Source organism: Neovison vison, chromosome 4 (assembly GCF_020171115.1).
Source record: "Neovison vison isolate M4711 chromosome 4, ASM_NN_V1, whole genome shotgun sequence".
Taxonomy (NCBI): Eukaryota; Metazoa; Chordata; class Mammalia; order Carnivora; family Mustelidae; genus Neogale; species Neogale vison.
The window spans coordinates 204325852-204344704 of record NC_058094.1 but is presented as its reverse complement, the minus strand read 5'-3'; positions in this window follow the sequence as shown (position 1 = coordinate 204344704).

The following is an 18853-nucleotide window of genomic DNA, read 5'->3' as shown; positions in this document are numbered from 1 at the left end:
TATTCAGTAGATACATATATGAGTTAATTATTTAACTAAATGAATAAGCTTGATATACTTTGAATTTCAGTAAACTCAAAATTACAGCCAAGGTGATACCTTAAAATGAAGGTTCAGTGCTCGCTTCGGCAGCACATATACTAAAAAATGAAGGTGTTCAAACAGAAATCAAAACAAATCACCAGGAATCCACAGAGCTGTCAGAGGAAAAGCAGTGGGGGTAGAACTGGACTCAGTTCCCAAAAACAATAAGAGAATTTGGGACTTCCTAGCCAAAGAGCAAAGTGAGGGGAGAGGGGTGCCTGTGGATGGAAAATTACTAAGAGGGAACATCAGGGGTGAGGGGAGACTTTGGCTAAACTGACCTAACAGTCAGGCCAGGGTGATCAGGCAAAACCAGGGGGGATAGTAGAAGATAGGAAACCTAATCAGATATCCAAGGTGACCAGGTGGGAGGATGGGAATTCTTACTAAACTGACTTAACAGGATTCTTGCTAGAACTAAATTCTACAAGGAAGAATACAGAAGCCCAGCGTCTGAGGCTTAGTCAGAAAGAGTTCAATGAGCCTGATTAGCGTGGTCAGAAGGGGGTGTTTTGTCAGTCCCCACTGTGGTACATGCTGGGTGAGTTCATCGTTTAATTAAGTAAATGAACTTCATGTACTCTGAATTCCAGTAAACTCAAAATTATGGCTCAGGGTACCACTTTAAGATGAAAATGTTCAAATAAAAAATGAACTATAAGCATCCAGAAGCCATAGAGTTCAAACATTACTCAGAAGACAATTATGTCTTCTATAGCTTTGCGTGAAGCACTGTCACACCCAGATATGACTGAAACTAAGTACTTGAATACTTGAATCAAGTCTCTAAAATTCTAGAGGCTAGTTGAAAACACAATAGCTTCACTAGGCATCCCCTCTGCAATGCTATTTGTCAAGCCTCAGACGGAGCTTAGTGATGCCTGACTTAACAGCCAACCCAACATCCCACCACCAAAAACCTGGGGCCAGTCCTAGCTCTTCTGTAATTACAGTGTCTCAGCTGCCTTGCACAAATAGGCAAAAAGCCTTAGTATCACTGACGTCAAAGTTTAGGAGGAACAAGCGCCTCCGTGATAACCAGTGCCTTGGGCAATGAAGGTCACAAAGGTATACCAGCTTTGATATGGGCTACGAGTTTACAATTGGTCTTCTGTTAGCAATAACTAATATTTCTCTTTCCTTGACCAGTCAGGTGACTCTGAATTGTCAAAGTCATAGTAACTAAATCTGCATGTGGGATTATAGCAAAGATCCCAATGGCCACTAGTCTAATTCAGACAGAAAACACCTATTTGCTCATAAATGTCCTGTTTCAAAGGCAGTAGGGACCCAATTGCATCAAATGTGATTAAACACATTTGCCAATGCTGAAGGTAAATACCATGGAAGAAAAACATAATGAGCTCAGTTTCAAAAGATAATACAACAGATGTTTTCCTTCTTATCAATTTATTCGGTGCCCATAGAGATACCAGGCTACTCAGTGCTGCACATAGGATGCAGATGGTTTTTTTCTTCTTAGGAATGAGGACTGGTTCAAAAATCTTGTCAGTGTTCTAAATAATTTAATATTTATTTTCCAAAAAATACATGTTCCACAGTCCACCTTAAGAATGCACATTTTGTGAAAGCAAAACTATGACAGAATTCTCAAGCAAGCAATTGTCCTCCCCACCTATTAATTTCTTTCTCCACTTTTTTTTTTAAAGATTTTATTTATTTGACAGACAGAGATCTCAAATAAGCGGAGAGGCAGGCAGAGAGAGAGAGGAAGAAGCAGGCTCCCTGCTGAGCCGAGAACCCAATGCGGGGCCAGATCCCAGCACCCTGGGGCCATGCCTGAGCCAAAGGTAAAGGCTTTAACCCACTGAGCCACCCAGGAGCCCCTCTTTCTCCACTTCTGAGGAACGTGTGGCAACTCAGTTTAGTCTAGCTTTTGGCCAGGATGTAAAGTAAAATAAAACTCAAATCTTTCATTAGCCACATGAAAGTCCCTCTTTCTTTGAGGAAGAAGAGTTTTGTGGTGACAGGTTCTTGTGGACTATATGAATTCCGTATGTGAATTATATATGTTTCATTCCAATGGGATCCTGCCTTTCACATCTTGTATAAATCTTTGCCCTGAATCTGGAAAAATCTGTTCTGAGCCTAGAGATAGATCTCTCAATGACTGCTCCCACTGTGTAGCCTTTCCAGACACATCTGACTATTGAAGTATTCATTTCTGAGTGCCACCCAGGCGAATTTAAATGTGTCAAGACTGTCATAAAAATTGTATTTATTTCTTAGTACCAGTCGTAGTTTGTGTTCCCATTTGAAATAAGTCTATCTATCTTCACTAAACTGTGAACTCACTACTGTGTCCCCAATTCCCTGTACTATGCCTGGTACACAGTAGAAGGTCCATAAGTACTTAATTGTATGGATGAATGAGTGAATCTATCAGTTAATTCTTTGATCAGATTATTTTTTCCTTTCCCCAGTTTCACTAAATTATTTTTCATTTCCTACCATTCTCCCAAAGCACGAGTTCACCTGTTGGTTAAAATACAATTTGTTATATCTGAAACATTAACAAGATAAGGAGTTAAGAGAGTTGAAGAAGTAACAGTAGGTAGCTACTTTGACCTTGCATTGTGGTATAGAAAGTAAGATTTATCTTAGAGATTATAATTAGCAGGGATTTTTAAGATTACTAATTCAAATCTAACCTGTTCTCTCAGGACAGTCCCTAACTGCCGCCATTCTTTCCAGTTGATGGTGTGTTATAACTCAAGATTAAAACAACTGTGCCATAGAGCATAGCTAGTAACATTTATTGGAGTCTTCCCTTTACAAAGACTCTTCTCTCCTCTTCATGCATCTACTTTTTTTTGTTGTTTGATTTTTACATCTATATCTATCTTTTAATTTTTTAAAAAATTAAATTTTTTTAATTTTAATTTTTTTTCTTCCTATCTTAACTGAGTCTTCTACCTGCCAATGGGACCTGAAGGCTGGTGACACCCACAGTTAAAGGGATTAAGGAGCCCAGACCAAAAAAGATTGAGATGTTCTTTCCATTTTTAGTTATATCATGCAAGAACTGGAAGATTCAATTACTCAATCTTTAGGTATTAACTTTTTAAAAATATATTGGTGGTACCCCAATCGGTCTCACACTGAGGGATGCTGGGATGATGTGTGAAATGATACCTATGAAGTATTTTTTACAAGAAGCTATGCAAATCTGGAGTGCAGTATTGTTACCCCTGGACTACCTATATTATGAAATCTTGCTTATTATGGTTCATTGGCATTTCCTCCAAACCGTAAGAAAGACAACTGTAGTAAGGTATAAAGATAGTGGTTTCTGATGTACAGCAACCAGAAAAGTCGATATGTGTAATTAGAATAAGGATATCTCTAGAAACATTTAGGGGTTGTGAATTCCTAGTCCAAGAAGGCCAAAGAAGTGTTTACTGGGGATGCTGAAATTTTTAGATGCTACAGAGAAGTTTGGAGGTTATAGCAGGACTCTAATTTCTTTAAAGAGCGTGGTCAGTGAAAAAGGCAAAAGGGAAGAGAACGAGTCATAGCTGCAAAATTTACTTCAAATTGTACAAACTCAGTAAAAACTTGTATATCTTTGCAATTAAATTGCCCCCTTACTTCACCTAGAGGTTGGGAGGTTGCTGCTGTTTGGCTTCGACGGAGCTCACATGCTTCCAGTTCAAGGAAATAGAAGAGTTCGGATAATGCTTCCACACTGAGATCCCCTCTGGTCTAAATGTAATTACAAAGAGCATTGCAGAGCAAGGGCTAAACGTTGCCTTAAGCATTTTAGGGGCATCTTAGGCAAAAATGGAGAGGAGTTGTGAGCACGATTATCCAATCCAAGAAAGTGATGTTGGGGAGGCCTATTTCTAGAATTTTTTCTCCAAAGCTCAGGCCACCATTAGCGGGCCATACAACTGATTTAATTGGTTGTAATGACCATTTAAAAAAAAAAAAAAGAAGTGAAATTGACTCTGATAGAGTGGAATGGCTAGGTTAGGAGAGAAGAGGGCAGAACAGAATTGGAAGCGTGAGAGTACCATCATCACATGCAGTAAGAAAATTATTTTATGGACCTTTTCTGTCTATTTTATGCTTCTAAGTGTGTGCACTGGGTCACAACGTAATTTTTTTTTTTTTAAACTGAGGAACAAATGGATCAAGCCACTCTGATAGCAAAAGTTCTGGAGTCTGACGTACCTGGGTTTTGAGTACTGAGAACAGGCCCTTTCTTATTTGGTGGCCTCCACAGAATTCTCAAACCTCATTCATTTAATTTCTTCACAACCAGAATAGAATTCTGATCTGTCTGAAGATTCTTTAATGTCTGTAAATGACTGAACTACTATAAAGGCTCCCATGTGCATATAAAAATATTAAAGTTTGTATGTTTTTCTCCCTTTAATCTGTCTTTTGTCAGTTCAACTCACAGGCTCCAGGTGCAGAATCTAACAGGGTAAAGGCAAGTTCTTTTTTCTCCCATACACCTGATCCAGAGTAAATACCAAATAAACGTAAGTTGTTCCTATTATTATTAATAATATTATCCCTTGCCTCCACCCCCTTGTATGAAAGGCAGGGAAAAGCATGACAAAAGTAGACAAAATCCAAGACTATTTATTTCATGATTCATAGACCTGGTAGCCTTAAAGCTTCCCTAGGAAATTTAAAAAAAAATTTTTTTTTTTTACTCTAAATATATGACCGTTCTGGAATTGTTCTGGTAGAAGTGAGATAGTCAACTAATTCATACCACCATGGAGCCAGATCTGATGATGGCCTTCATCAGCAATGGCATTCTTCAGCTCACAGCATGGTCTTCATGAATCAGACTCTATCAGCAGATCAGACTGGCTCTAGCTTTCGTGTGCCTTGCATTAATTCAGTTATGACTGCTTCTTCACATCTTATGGAGGAGTCCACTAAGAAAGCAACCTTTTCAAGCTCAGACTTCAAACTCTTCACTCAGCCTGATGGAAATATTTCTCTAACTTATCAAATGTGATTTATCTGGACAGTTTTCAGCCTTGATATTGGACTAGGGGAATAAGTAAGTAGCATATAAATAAGTGATATTTAAAATGAATAGTAACAAAAATTATTAATATAGAATTCAGATATCTCTACAATGTTTGGTGATTATCAGTTTGGCTGAACGAACTGGCTCTGCTTCCATTTCACAAAAGAGGAGGAAGAGCCGTTACCAAAACTCAAAGAAGCAATAGTTAACAAAATTATTTCTCGGTATCAAATTTCCTTTGGCTGTTAGCATGTTTATTACCTGTACAAGATATAAGTACTCATTCATAATCTTTACTGTTGTTATTAAAATAAACAATACATCTAACACATCATATATATCAAAATGTGGGACAAATGCTATCCAAAAAGAAAAATTAGCTACAAAGTCAACCTTCTAATGCCATTATAAAGATCCATTAGTACTTACAGTTACCTCTGCTCCTCTGTGCTATTCCATAAAAACCTTAGCACATTTACCCTTGTCAGTGAGAAGAGCCGGCAGTTGTACTTGTGTCTTCACCGAGAACGGAGGAGAACAGAAGGACCCTGTGATTCTCACCTGAGACAAGGGAAACAGGAATTCAGAGTGTGGACGGGCAGCTAAGGATCTGGCTTATTTATATGATGGGATGGGAGTGTCCCTAAGACTCACCTACTGGGAGACGGCTCAAGGAAAAAAAGGAATTCTGAAGAGAATGGGGAAATCAGAATTTCTGGAGTAGAAATTCTGCTTTAGAATTTTGGAAGAGTTTGGACCAACTATGAAGTTGGGGGATGGACCAAGTTTGAGGGTCGGGGTTGGGGACAATTTCTTTATAAGACCCACAATTTTTCTAGAAACAAACAAACAAACAAACAAGCGCAAAACAGAATAGACAGATGACAAGATAACTTCAAAGATTTAAAAAGAAACTTCCAAGGCACGTGTTCACTTGTCAACGTAATTATAGGGTAGTGAGTCTCTCGAGGTTGAATCTAATTAGTACTTTAGTTACTTAATGAATGTTTATAATTTTGAGAAAAAAATACTGTTTTTATTCAGTTGTGTATGGCTCATTTGCTTTTAATTCTTAACATGCAATGGCTATAGTTTTAAAAATCCAAGATAAAGGTAATATTTATTGGTCACCTAAACTGCTTTAAACAGATGTGCAGTATTTGTTACATTTTAAATGCTAATGTGAGTACAGAAAGCCTTGCATTAAAATGTCATTGAAAGAGTGTTTACATGAAAGCAGCCGTTTGAACCAATCTTTAAAATCAGACAATCAACAACTAATTAGCAAGTCATCTAAGAGTTTTCAGTTAACAATTAGTTATGATATTTGAATGTCTCCTTAACACTCTGGGGTAAGAATTATCATCTGCATTTTCTAAATGAGGAAGTAAGCGTTAGCAAAAACCAAGTAACTTGCCCACCAACCCGGTTCTAGCTAATTCTGAAGATCTTGCTCTTCACAACGTCCAACACTGGACAGGTCACTATCATTACAGATATGAAAATATAGAACAGGATATTTTCTGAGAAGGAAGACTGAGTATTTTAATTGTCTAGGACAGCATGTAGATAAGGACATATTGCCACTGGCATAATTAATCATTATACTTTGCTATTAGAATCAAGTCACTGGAGAAAAAAGGAATGAAAGCCCGATCTAAAGATCTTCAGAGGTGTGCAGTTAGACCGCGTTTGCAGTGTGCCTGCCTGCTTTTGGTTTCAATAAAACTTTAACAGAATGCTTACCCTTTCTATTAGTTTTTTGGTGCAACTCTGGCTTTTTGTTCATTTACTCCAAATGATTAGTGGTATTAATGTGGCAATCGTGTTTTATGTTTTGACTTCATTTTTTCGGTTTTGAACAGGAAAATGGAAATGCTGTATTCATAGTTACTAACTTTGCACATCACAGGACCAAAGAAGCTAGCATAAGAAGTCCTTTAAACTAAAAGTCCAACCTTTACCAAATTAGAAGTAAATTTGCATTATTTATTTGTTTATTATTTTTTATTATATTATTTTATTTTTATTTATTATTATATTTTATTATTATTATTTTATTTCCTGGTTAATGCATATTACCTTCTAACTTTGCCAACAGTGATAAACAAGCACAGCCTTGTCATGTAACTTTCTCAGAAAAATACAGTGTTGGGCGTAGGAAGTCTGCCCCTATCAGCACCAAGCCTACACTTTTGTCATATATTTGAGGAAACAGAGGACAAAGGGCACTGGCTTGAGTCTAGCCTCAGTCCCAACTCTGAGAAGAGAGTTGAATAGTCACTAACATTTTAATTTTCTTCCTTTCCTTCCCTCCCTTTCCCTTCTGCCCTTCTCTCTCTCAGACACTGTACACATATTAACACGTTTCTTCCCAATAATAATCCTAAGTAGGCACAAATGTTGTCCCTGTTTTATAGATGCTACTCAACTTTTTTTTCCCCCCACCTCAGGCAAGCAAATTTCAGTTGAATCCCTTAACTTCAGATTTCAGAACCATATTGACTCAATTGCCAAAGTCCTAGAGGGTGGTAGCTCAGCAGTTCAGTTGAGGAAAATAAACCAGTTGCTATGAGGCCAGGTGGGTTCTTCAGTTCAAAAGATCTGTTTCATCAGAAAGCTCACTTGGGTCATATGTGAGATATTTCTGGCTATCTTCACAAATTCAGCCTCGAATTTTAAAATCTCAAGGATAGAATCCCAGAAAGAGCCCAGAGAGGTGTAGCTGGACCCAAGGTCCCAAATCAGAGCGTTGGCTAAAATTAGACTGTGACCAGAAACGCTTAGTCTCTTATAGCGTTGGTGTCTGTAGTCATGTATAGGTTACTGCCCAAAGGACAAAGTTTTTCCACACCTCAACATTGCCCCTTTCCATATTCCTATTAGTGACAAAAGTGGGAGTCTCCATTACTTTTGTCATCATCTGCCTAAATTGGCTGACACTTCTAATATCTCTCTGTTCATCCAGAAGTAATGTCATGGATCCCCTTAATTCCTCTGTGCCTGTTCTCAGGGGCTTTGCTCTGTAGGCTCTGGCTGTAACCCACTACTTCTCCCTGCTTGATCTGTTCTGAAGCCTGAAGAATATTCCCCTGTGCCCTGGTTTTTGCTTCTCTGCTTAGAACATTCTGGTAAACACTGTAGTATCTGCCTGCTTTGGTTTTAATTCTGGTTTCTCCTCTGTACTTTATCTTAAAACTTATCGTGGCTATAATCTCCACAACCCAAGTAAGGCTCCCCACACTATTGTCAAGGTCTGCCATTTGTTTGCAGTTAATTAAGATCTACTTCATGATTCTGATTTTACCTGGCCCACAACCTCAGTTACAACTTACTTCTCTCTTGCTCCAATTCCTAAGCTAATTCACTTCTGTACAGATTTTCATGATGTAATCGTTCAAGGAGCTCCCTCAGTGTCTTCCTTATTTGCCTAAGTGAGAATTTCAGACATTGAGGAAGAATATTGAGATGTTCTAGAGTCATTAGGGCATCTCAGACTATATCATAGGTGCTGATTTCTTAATTTGTTGATTCAACTAATTTATTTTTTTTAAGATTTTATTTTTAAGTAATCTCCACACCCTATGTGCGGCTCGAACTTTGAACCCTGAGATCATGAGTCATGTGCTCCACCAACTGAGCCAGTCAGGCTCCCTGACTGAACTATTTTGAATGGCGCGTTTATAACAAGTCAAGAATAGGCATGGAGGATACCACATAGACTAGTCTCTGCTCTATGGAGCTTACACTTAGTGTGAGGAGACAATAAGCAAGTAAATAAGCAAATAATTTCAGAATGATAAATGCTGTTTTAATCCATTTGGGTTGCTGTAACAAAATACCACAGACTAAATAGCTTGTATACAACAGAAATTTATTTCTTAACGTTGTCAAGGCTAGGAAGTGTAAGGTCAAGGTGCCAGCATAGTTGGGTATTGACCCTCTTTCAGGTATCCTCAGATAGGGAAGAGGGCTAGCAAACTCTGTGGGGGCTTTTTCATAAGGACATTAATCCCATTCATGTGGAATCCACTCTCATGACCTAAGCACCTCCCAAAAACCCCACCTCCTAATACCATCACACTGCATATTGGGATTTCAACATGGGAATTTTGAAGGGACACAAATATTGAGACTATAGCAAATGCTTTTACAAAACTTGAAAAGAAAGAGAAAGACTGGAATCAAGGTTGAAAAGGTAAGTCCTGTCCACTTCAAAGTTTAATGTATAATGTTGACTATTTTAAGATTTTATTTATTTATTTGACAGAGAGAGGCACAGCAAGAGAGAAAACACAAGCAGGGGGAGTGGGAGAAGGAGAAGCAGCCTTCTTAATGAGCAGGGAACCCAATGTGGGGCTCAGTCCCAGAGCTCTGGGATCATCATGACCCTAGCCGAAGGCTGATGATTAATGACTGAGCCACCCAGGTGTCCCTATAATGTTGACTCTTAAAGAGATTGTATTGGTTAACACTCCTTCCAAAAATTAAGAAGGCTGACTTCCCCATACCCAAACTAACACTTTATCATTATACTTTATAAAGAAGTTGCCTATCTAGGTAATGTGAAAATGGTATCTTATTGTCATCTTAATTACAATTTATTTTGAGAAATTGAGCCATTTCATTGTTTCTTTGCTGTGATTTTCTGTCTGTGTCCTTTTCCCATGTTAGATCTGTGTTGTTTTGAACTGATTTAAGAGCTCTTTACATAGAGCATTTAGCACTTTGTCACATGTTCTAAATGTGTTTTCCAATTTATGTTTTAACATGTCTGTGATAATTGTTTCCATGTAAAAGGCAAGCTTCCTTTTTTTTATGCTTGTCTATAAATATTTGGATAACGAGGATTTTGAGTCAGATTCCCTAGCAACTAACTTAAGATACGGTTTTATGTGCAGCGATTTATTAAAGAAGTTTTCTCAGGAAAAAAACACTTAGGAGAATGAAAGCAGCAGAGACTTAGCCAAGGAATTATGTAATTTCAATAAGTTCCTGAGGAGGGCAGCATAAGCCTGCTCACTCAAGGGATCCAATTAAGGGCTACAGGAAGCAAAACCACACTGAACTGGAAGGAAGGTGGGGTTGGGGGAAGCACCGTGAATATGGGCAATTGGATGCACAACAAATTATATAAGGAACCTTGGGGGATCTGTGTGGGCACTGCAAGTGTCTCTTAATAATATGTGTGTCAAGGATCAATGAAAGGAAAGAATAGGGAAGTTCAAACCCAACATTTGATTTCAATGTGGAAATCTCTTATTTACTTGTTAATTATTAAACTAGGCAACAGAAGGAATCTACCCAGTCAGGACAATTTAGTCCACCCTGACCTAGTCACTAATGATTACTCATGTGTAATTTGTTTTCTCTTCTCCCTCACACCTTCCTGGATTTTGACAATCAATCCCAATGGTGCCAAAATTGTGGAGAAAATCAATTTTGAATAACTTGAAGGCCAAGTAAATAACTGTAGGTTAGATCTTAGGAGTCTATGAAAAGAGGTAATGCATTGAAAAAGGGAGGTTTGATCTCGGTTAAGGAACACAGAATTTAGCCTTGTACAAATGCTGATAAGGATCACCTTTGCTGTATTTCTGGAGCAACTGGAAAACAGCCCCTGTTATTGACTCACATTAGCATCTCAGACTGTTTTTTCTCAGGCTCCACTAAGGAAGTACCTTTTTTTTTCTCTTCTTTTTTCTTTTTTCTTAAGATTTTATTTATTTGTTTGAGAAAGAGAGAGCACAAGCAGGGGGAAATGTCATACTTAATCCTCTTATGAAGTAAAATTTTTTTTAATAGCTTGCATTTTAAAGATTGTATTTATTTATTTGACAGAGAGAAATCACAAGTAGATGGAGAGGCAGGCAGAGAGAGAGAGAGGGAAGCAGGCTCCCTGCTGAGCAGAGAGCCCGGTGCGGGACTCGATCCCAGGATACTGAGATCATGACCTGAGCCGAAGGCAGCGGCTTAACCCACTGAGCCACCCAGGCGCCCCTGAAGTAAAATTTTATCTTGTAAATATCAAGCTGAGAGCATTGGGAAGATTCCTATGACTCCTAATGACAAACACTTTTCTAGCACAGAGCATTAACCAATTTAGGGCTGTCGTCTTCCACTGGTCACTTTCTGGCATGTCATGTATGTAGATTAGTGGTTTTCCAGGCTTAGAGGGGAGGATTGGGGAAAAAAATGAATAGTGCTACTAATGGGCTTATGGGGTCTGGGGGGGGGCTGATAAAAATGTTCTAAAATTTAATGGGGTGATGAATGCACAACTCTGTAAATATAGTAAAAAAACACTGAAATGAATACTTCAAATTGACAAATTCTGTAAAACGTGAATTGTGTCTCAGTTAAGTTGTATAATTTTTTAAAAATCCTCTCTATGAAGAAAACCCAAATTTTGACACCTAGAATTCTCACGGACTAAAATCAAGAAAATATTAATTCATTATTAAAAATTGCCAAACACACAAATAAATAAGCTATCATTACTGAAGTTAGCAAGAATAAAAAACAACAAATATAGGATCTCATATAGATTTCTATATGAATCTATTAGAATCTCTATAGATTTCATAATGTTCAAGGAATTATAAAATATTAAATATCTATTTATAAAATACTAAAAAGGAAAATATGGGATCATAAAAAAATGATTAAGCCAAATGATAAGCAGGATAAGCAGAAAAAACCCACTTAGAACCTACACCAAAACTATAGAACTCCAAAACCAGACAGAATGTTGCAAAATGGGCCAGATTATTTACAAAGGAAAGCAATTAAATAGAAAGCAGTTTTATCAACAAAAACAATAGAAAACTAGGATAAGGTTCTACAAAATGCTAAGGGAAAATAAGTATCAATCTATACTTTTATACCCATTTAGACTATCTTTCTATATTAAGGGTAAAATTAAGAAATGATCAAATTAAAAACATAAAGAGTTCTCCCCCAGCTGACTTTCACTAATGGAACTATAAAAAAAATGATCATCAGTAAAAAGAAAAGTGATCCTAGACAGAAATTTGATCTATAAAAATGTAAGATGAAGGAATAAAAGGTAAATATGTAAGGAAATCTAAACAAACTGGGTCTATCTATCATAAAAGTAATAATGATGTGTAATTTGGGAAATTGAAATGAACTAAAATAGTGGACAGAAGTGCAATTTAACTGGAAGGAAGGAGAAAAGAAAGAATAAAGAAGGGAGAAGGAGGAAGGAAGTAGGTAGAGGCAAGCTTCCCCATATTATGGCTCTCACAATTCCTAGAACAATCTATTTTCTGTTACTACAGCTTAGGATGTGAAGCAGAACTCCAACTAATGTTTTTTTTTAAAGATTATATTACTTGTTCTTCCCTTATTATTTAGTTTAATGTTTTTCTCACTAGGACTACACATTATAGTGGACTGAGGAACTTTTTCAGAATATGTATGTAAGCTAAGGACATCTGACTCCACAGTAGGTGGTAGGCCCAGGAATGCTTGTTTGGGGATGGCTACCCAAGTGATTTTAATATGCTTCTCTGGCTAGCAAGTTATTATTCTCTGTTTTAACAAACACTTTCCAAGTACCTCCTAAGTGGGTCTGAGCTTGACCTCGAGATACAGTGCCAAAAAGATAACCCCACTTTTCAGGAAGTGTTAGTGAGTAGGGGGAGGAAAAAATGAAATGAAAAAAGTGTCCATTGTACAGAATATAGAGTGGCATAGACTGTTCATTATTCCCCAATCTCTTGTTCCCTTTTTTAAAAAATGTTTTATTTATTCATTTGAGAGAGAGCACAAGCAGGGGAGAGACAGAGGGAGAGGGAAAAGCAGACCCTCCGCTGAGCAGGGAGTCTGATGTGGGACTTGATCCCAGGACCCTGGGATCATGACCTGAGCTGAAGGCAGAGGCTTAACAATCTGAGCTACCCAGGCATCCCTCTCCTGTTCCTTTTTTTTTTTTTTTTTTCTTAATTTGACAGAGATCACAAGTGGGGAGAAAGGCAGGCAGAGAGAGAGGCGGAAGCAGGCTCCCCGGTGAGCAGAGAGTCTGATGCGGGACTTGATCCCCAGACCCTGGGATCATCACCCAAGCTGAAGGCAGAAGCTTTAACCCACTGAGCCACCCAGGCACCCCCCTTTTTTAATAGTAATAGATGTTAATCTAGCCAAATGGCTGTCAGAAATAATAAAGACCACTTTTACCAGTCTTCCTTATAGCTAGTTGGGGTCAGTGATCAAATTCTGCCAAAGGATATAAACTGGTGCAGTATTTCCCCAGACAGGTTCTGGGAAATATTCTAAAGAGATGTATTGTGTTGCTTTATTTCTTCTTTGGACTTCCCTCCATTGTACTGCCCGGAATTCATATGTGATAGCTAAAATGTCATACACCATCTTGAGATGATCAAGTAGTGAGTCTGATGATTCTTAGTCCCTGTCTTCTTTGTAGAGTCTTACATTGTCTGCCTCCAAAGGACAAAATCAATTAATATGTTTTAATAGAGAGTAAGTTTAGATTTCATATGCCCAGAGGAAAATATAGATTGTAAGAATACACACAAATTAAAATCAGTAAATGCTCCTAAGTGAAAGATTATAGCACCACGTTACACTTAGGTGTACAAACACAGTGCAATAGATAATACAGTAGATATAAAATATGTATGACCTATTTTTCCTTGACAAAGGAATGAAGTTATTTGAGGGTAGCAGTAAATTGATTGCAGAATATTACTTCTCTTAGTATATTAATAGAACAGAATGCCATAAGTAGTCCTAATGATGACCTAAGACTTTCACTTTACAAACACAAAGAATGGAGTACTCTGTTTTGTTTTCAAAATAAAATAAAATATTTGAAGTGAAAAGTTGATGGTTCCTGGATCTGCAGAGAAGAACAAACTGTCAAGTTAATAAGCGAATGTTCAGCAACATTAAAAATTTTCCAGGTTGTTAAAGTTAGCATTAAAGCAAAGGAAGCAGTAAGTTTATACATTTAGTTCTCTAGTAGAAACAAAAGAGTACAATATTAACATTCCCTTTGACACAACAGTTATTTTCTCATTATTAAATTTTATTTCATCATTTTAAGTTATAATCACAAAATAGACCTGCTGCTCAAGATTTAGGATAAGCAAATTTCTAAAAAATTTTGATAGAACTACATATTACTTTGTATTTGAGGTACATGATGTAGTAATGGCCTATTCTGGTTCCCTTTTCTGTATGATATTATCTTTTCCTTGAGTTTGGTTGGTCTGTTATGGCTTTGGTATCTGTATCCCTTTAGAGTTCCATTCCCACTAGATCTAAGAAACTTTTTGACTAGTTTAGCTGTATCCAGGAAGTGTTTTCTAAAATGTAATTGGAAATACATTCCTAATATATAAGATCGTGGGTTGCCTCTAGTGTGATTAATTAGAAGTGAAAATAAGGCCTAAACAAGACAGTGATATTTTAGAGATCTTTTTGACATCTGCATACAGGGAACTTCCTCATTCCCTTTTAAAGCTGAATGTTATGCTATTGTATAGATCTATTATATTCATTTAACAGGCCCCACATTTATATACACATAGGTTCATTCTCCACCCTCTTTTTTTTTTTTTTTTTTTGCCATTTATTTGTTGATAAAACCAGATTACTTGACCTATAGAGCTCCTAAGGAGCTGAATTTTCATCATTATATCCCTGTGATGTTGTTCTGCATTTTCCTTTGTTCCCGTGAATTTGTAGAAGCCTGATCAGATTTCTGGAAGGATTTATTCTTAGCTGGTGTTACATACTTCGGTTAGGTAGTATGTAATGTCTGGCTTTATCTCTTTTCATGATGTTAGCAGCCATTGATAATCTGTGCCTGATTCATTAATTTTAAGAATTGCAGAATGTAGGGGCGCTTGGGTGGCTCAGTGGGTTCAAGTCTCTGCCTTCGTCTCAGGTCATGATCCCAGGGTTCTGGGATCGAGCCCCACGTCGGGCTCTCTGCTCCGAAGGGAACCTGTTTTCTCCCCTATCTCTCTCTGCCTGCCTCTCTGCCTACTTGTGATTTCTCTGTGTCAAATAAATAAAATCTTAAAAAAAAAAAAAAGAATTGCAGAATGTATTCTAATTTTATCATACCTTCTTCATTTGTTGCCTTGAATAAGAAAATTTCCCTTCTCCACTATATGGTTACCCTGAGATTATATATACAATTCATATAGGAAATGTTCTTGATTTTTCCCTTGAATTTACCAGTTTTCAGAGTAATAAAGTTTGTCCCTTAATATTCTTCAAAAGTGGTCAGTGAAGATTTTTCTTTAATATCATTTTGACCTCATAGATTTAAATGCATTTGGTGCATTTCAACCCACTGCGATTATTTCTTTAGTGATTCTTGAATTTTCCCACCTTTGGAAGCAGAAGACTCTTTAAGTTGGCTAGTGGGTATTTTTTGATACAATTCTAATGATCTTTGATAGCATCCTTGCTTAATGGCATAACAAGATATTTCTGATTCATTGTGTACATTTCCTGTCTTAAACCTAGAGTTGGACATTTTCTTAAGAGACCCTGGTTTCTTTTATAGGTAAATATTATTTAGAGTATGCAAGCTAAGGGTACATTGGTAGTAGATTGGTTCATCTTACAGAGGGTCAAAAAAAAATCACTGATTACCTGATACCAGAATCAATATACTTGTAGGTTATATATCTCTATAAGTCAGTAAAAAGAAATTTGGTACAAATAAGACTCCTGTATTCTGCTGAGATCTGATGAAAAGATAACTAGTTTAAGTTTCCCAAAAAAGGAGGTGCCTGGTTGCTCAGTTAGTTAAGCATCTGCCTTTGGCTCAGGTCATGATCCCAAGGTCCTGGGGAGCTCAGTGGGGAGTCTGTTTCTCCCTCTTACCCTCTTCCTGCTTGCACTCTCCTTCGTGTGTGCGTGCTCTCTCTCAAATTAATAAATTAAAAAATATTTTTTAAAAAGTTCCCCCAAAAAGGGTTCAAAGGCTGGGTACTTCCTTGTGGTATTAAGTTAGTCATTTCAATATTCTGAATCATATATAACTTCTACTTCAAAATAGAGATAATATTGCCTATCACAGCTTTTATGGAGACCAATATTGAAGTACGTGATAATAATAGCTAATATTTGCTAGGTATTTTTTTTTAAAGATTTTATTTATTTATTTGACAGAGAGAGATCACAAGTAGGCAGAGAGGCAGGCAGAGAGAGAGAGAGGGAAGCAGGCTCCCTGCTGAGCAGAGAGCCCGATGTGGGACTCGATCCCAGGACCCTGAGATCATGACCTGAGCTGAAGGCAGCGGCTTAACCCACTGAGCCACCCAGGCGCCCCTATTTGCTAGGTATTTTTTATGTGCCAGGTTTTATGCTAAGTATTTTACCTACTTTTTTCATTAAATCAGTATAAAAGGACAAAAGATACCATTATTATCTCCCTTTTGTAAAGGAGACAATTCAGATTAGAGAGGCTAAGAACCTTGCTGTTTCCATGAAGGGAAGGTAGGATGATCCAAAGAAGCTATTGTCATTTAGCAGCTCAGAAGGTAGATTTCCTTTCCAGGAGAAATGAGCCAAATTAAATAAAGAATCTACAACTGGATTATTTAGAGTTTGATTGAGCATAAGTAGTAATAGTAGCCCAAATTAATTTTTTTAAATGCATTAAATTCATGGTCAAATGATGAAAGAATATATTTGGATTCCATTACAACCAGTTATGGTGGAAGAAAACTCAGCAACTCAGATTCCAGAAGGGGCTTTCTTCTTTTGTGGGCAGTGGCGGCGGGGGGGGTGGGGAGGTGGTGAGGATGGAGGAGTACTCTTAGCTTTTTATTTTAATTCCACTATAGTTAAAATACAGTTTTTTACTAGTTTCAGGTATACAATATAGTGATTCAGAATTCTATACATTACTCAGTGCTCATCTCGGAAGAGTACTCTTTCTTTAATCCCCATCACCTGTTTCACCCATCCCCCACCCCCAGGTTGGGCTCTTTTACAAACTGGCTTGTTGACCTTGCCAAGTGATTTGTTCTCTTTAGGCCTGAGTTCTTCAACAGAGGAGCTAAAATACGTATTTCAGAAGCTCACGTGCTAGGACTAGAGTAGAACACTAATGTTTGAGTGTGGCATACTTTTACTTGAGTATGGCTTACTATTCATGTGAAGAATTAAAAAAAAAAAAAAAACCTTACAAAAACTATATAGCTTCCATGGATTCAGGTTTCTGAATCATTGAATGATTGACTCATTTAACATAACTTATTGGATACATACTATGTGCTAGGCACTGTACCAAGTAGTATTCTAGCAAATGCTGAACAAAATGAAGACTTCATTTTTCTAGGTTACATTCTAGTAAAGGACTTATGAATGCTTAATAAATTGATGAATGTAAAAACTGGTTATTAGGTGAATGAATGAATTAGGAGGGGGATCTGGAAAGTATTCTCTGATAGGTGACCTAATGTTAGAAGCTTGACATTTAAAAATGAAAATTTATGGGGGGCACCTGTGTGGCTCAGTCAGTCGAGCGTCCCACTCCTGATTTTGGCTCAAGTCTTGGTCAGGGGTCATGAAATGGAGACCTGCATCAGGCTCCCTGGTCAGTAGGGGGTTTGCTTGGGATTCTCGCTTTCCCTCTGCCCCTCCCCTCCACTCTCTGTCTCTCTCTTTCTCTCAAATAAATAAGGATAAATAAATAAAACTTAGGGAAAATTGTTTATTAAATTTTGCTCCATCTATTATGTGGCTTTAAGGATGACATTCAAATGGCATGAGAATTATGAAATAGTATGAAACCTGCTTATAACATGGTTAAGTGAAAAACAGAGGACACAAAATTATGCACATATTTTTATTACAATCATTTTTTAAAAAGTCATTAGAAGAAAGGCTAAGAAGAAATACATCAAAAGTTACCAGTATATGTTAATAGTGATTATTGGTGACTTCCCTTATTATTTTTTCTATTTTCCAAATTTTCTATAATGTGATTATATCATCTTTGATATGAAAATAAATTTAATTTTTAAAAAGTTAGTCTATATAATAATACCTCTCATTCATAGCATTATAAAAGTTTTTTGTTTCGTTTGTATTTCACATTTAGAAATTAGACCATAACCATTTCCTTAATTTGGACAAATTGGACCCAGAGTTAAAAACAGCACACCTGGATTGCAAATGTTTCCTAAAGAGAGAAAAGAGGCTGCCGATGAGGTTGAGTCAAGTCTCATGCCTTCTGTTATAGCATCATACCTATATGGAGTTAGCCTTCCAAATAGATTTTCTCCAGGGATAGGAAATCCTATCAACTGAACATCCCTCTCAATAAAACACAATGCCCAAGTGATTTATAAATAGAACATAACATCAGAAAGAGGAAATTGCCCAAGACCCTGTTTTATCCTAAGTGTGTCCATTACTTTGGTGATCAAAGGAGGATAACTGAAGATTAGCAACATGTATTAAGAGCCAAAGCATGGGGGCACCTGGGTGGTTCAGTGGGTTAAAACCTCTGCCTTCGGCTCAGGTCATGATCCCAGGGTCCCGGGATCGAGCCCAACATGGGGCTCTCTGCTCAGTGGGGAGCCTGCTTCCCCCCATCTCTCTGCCTGCCTCTCTGCCTACTTGTGATCTCTCTCACTGTCAAATAAATAAATAAAATCTTTTTTAAAAAGCCAAAGTATGCATGGGATATGATATTCTATGTACTCTTTAGAATAATTCACAGAGGAGAGAACT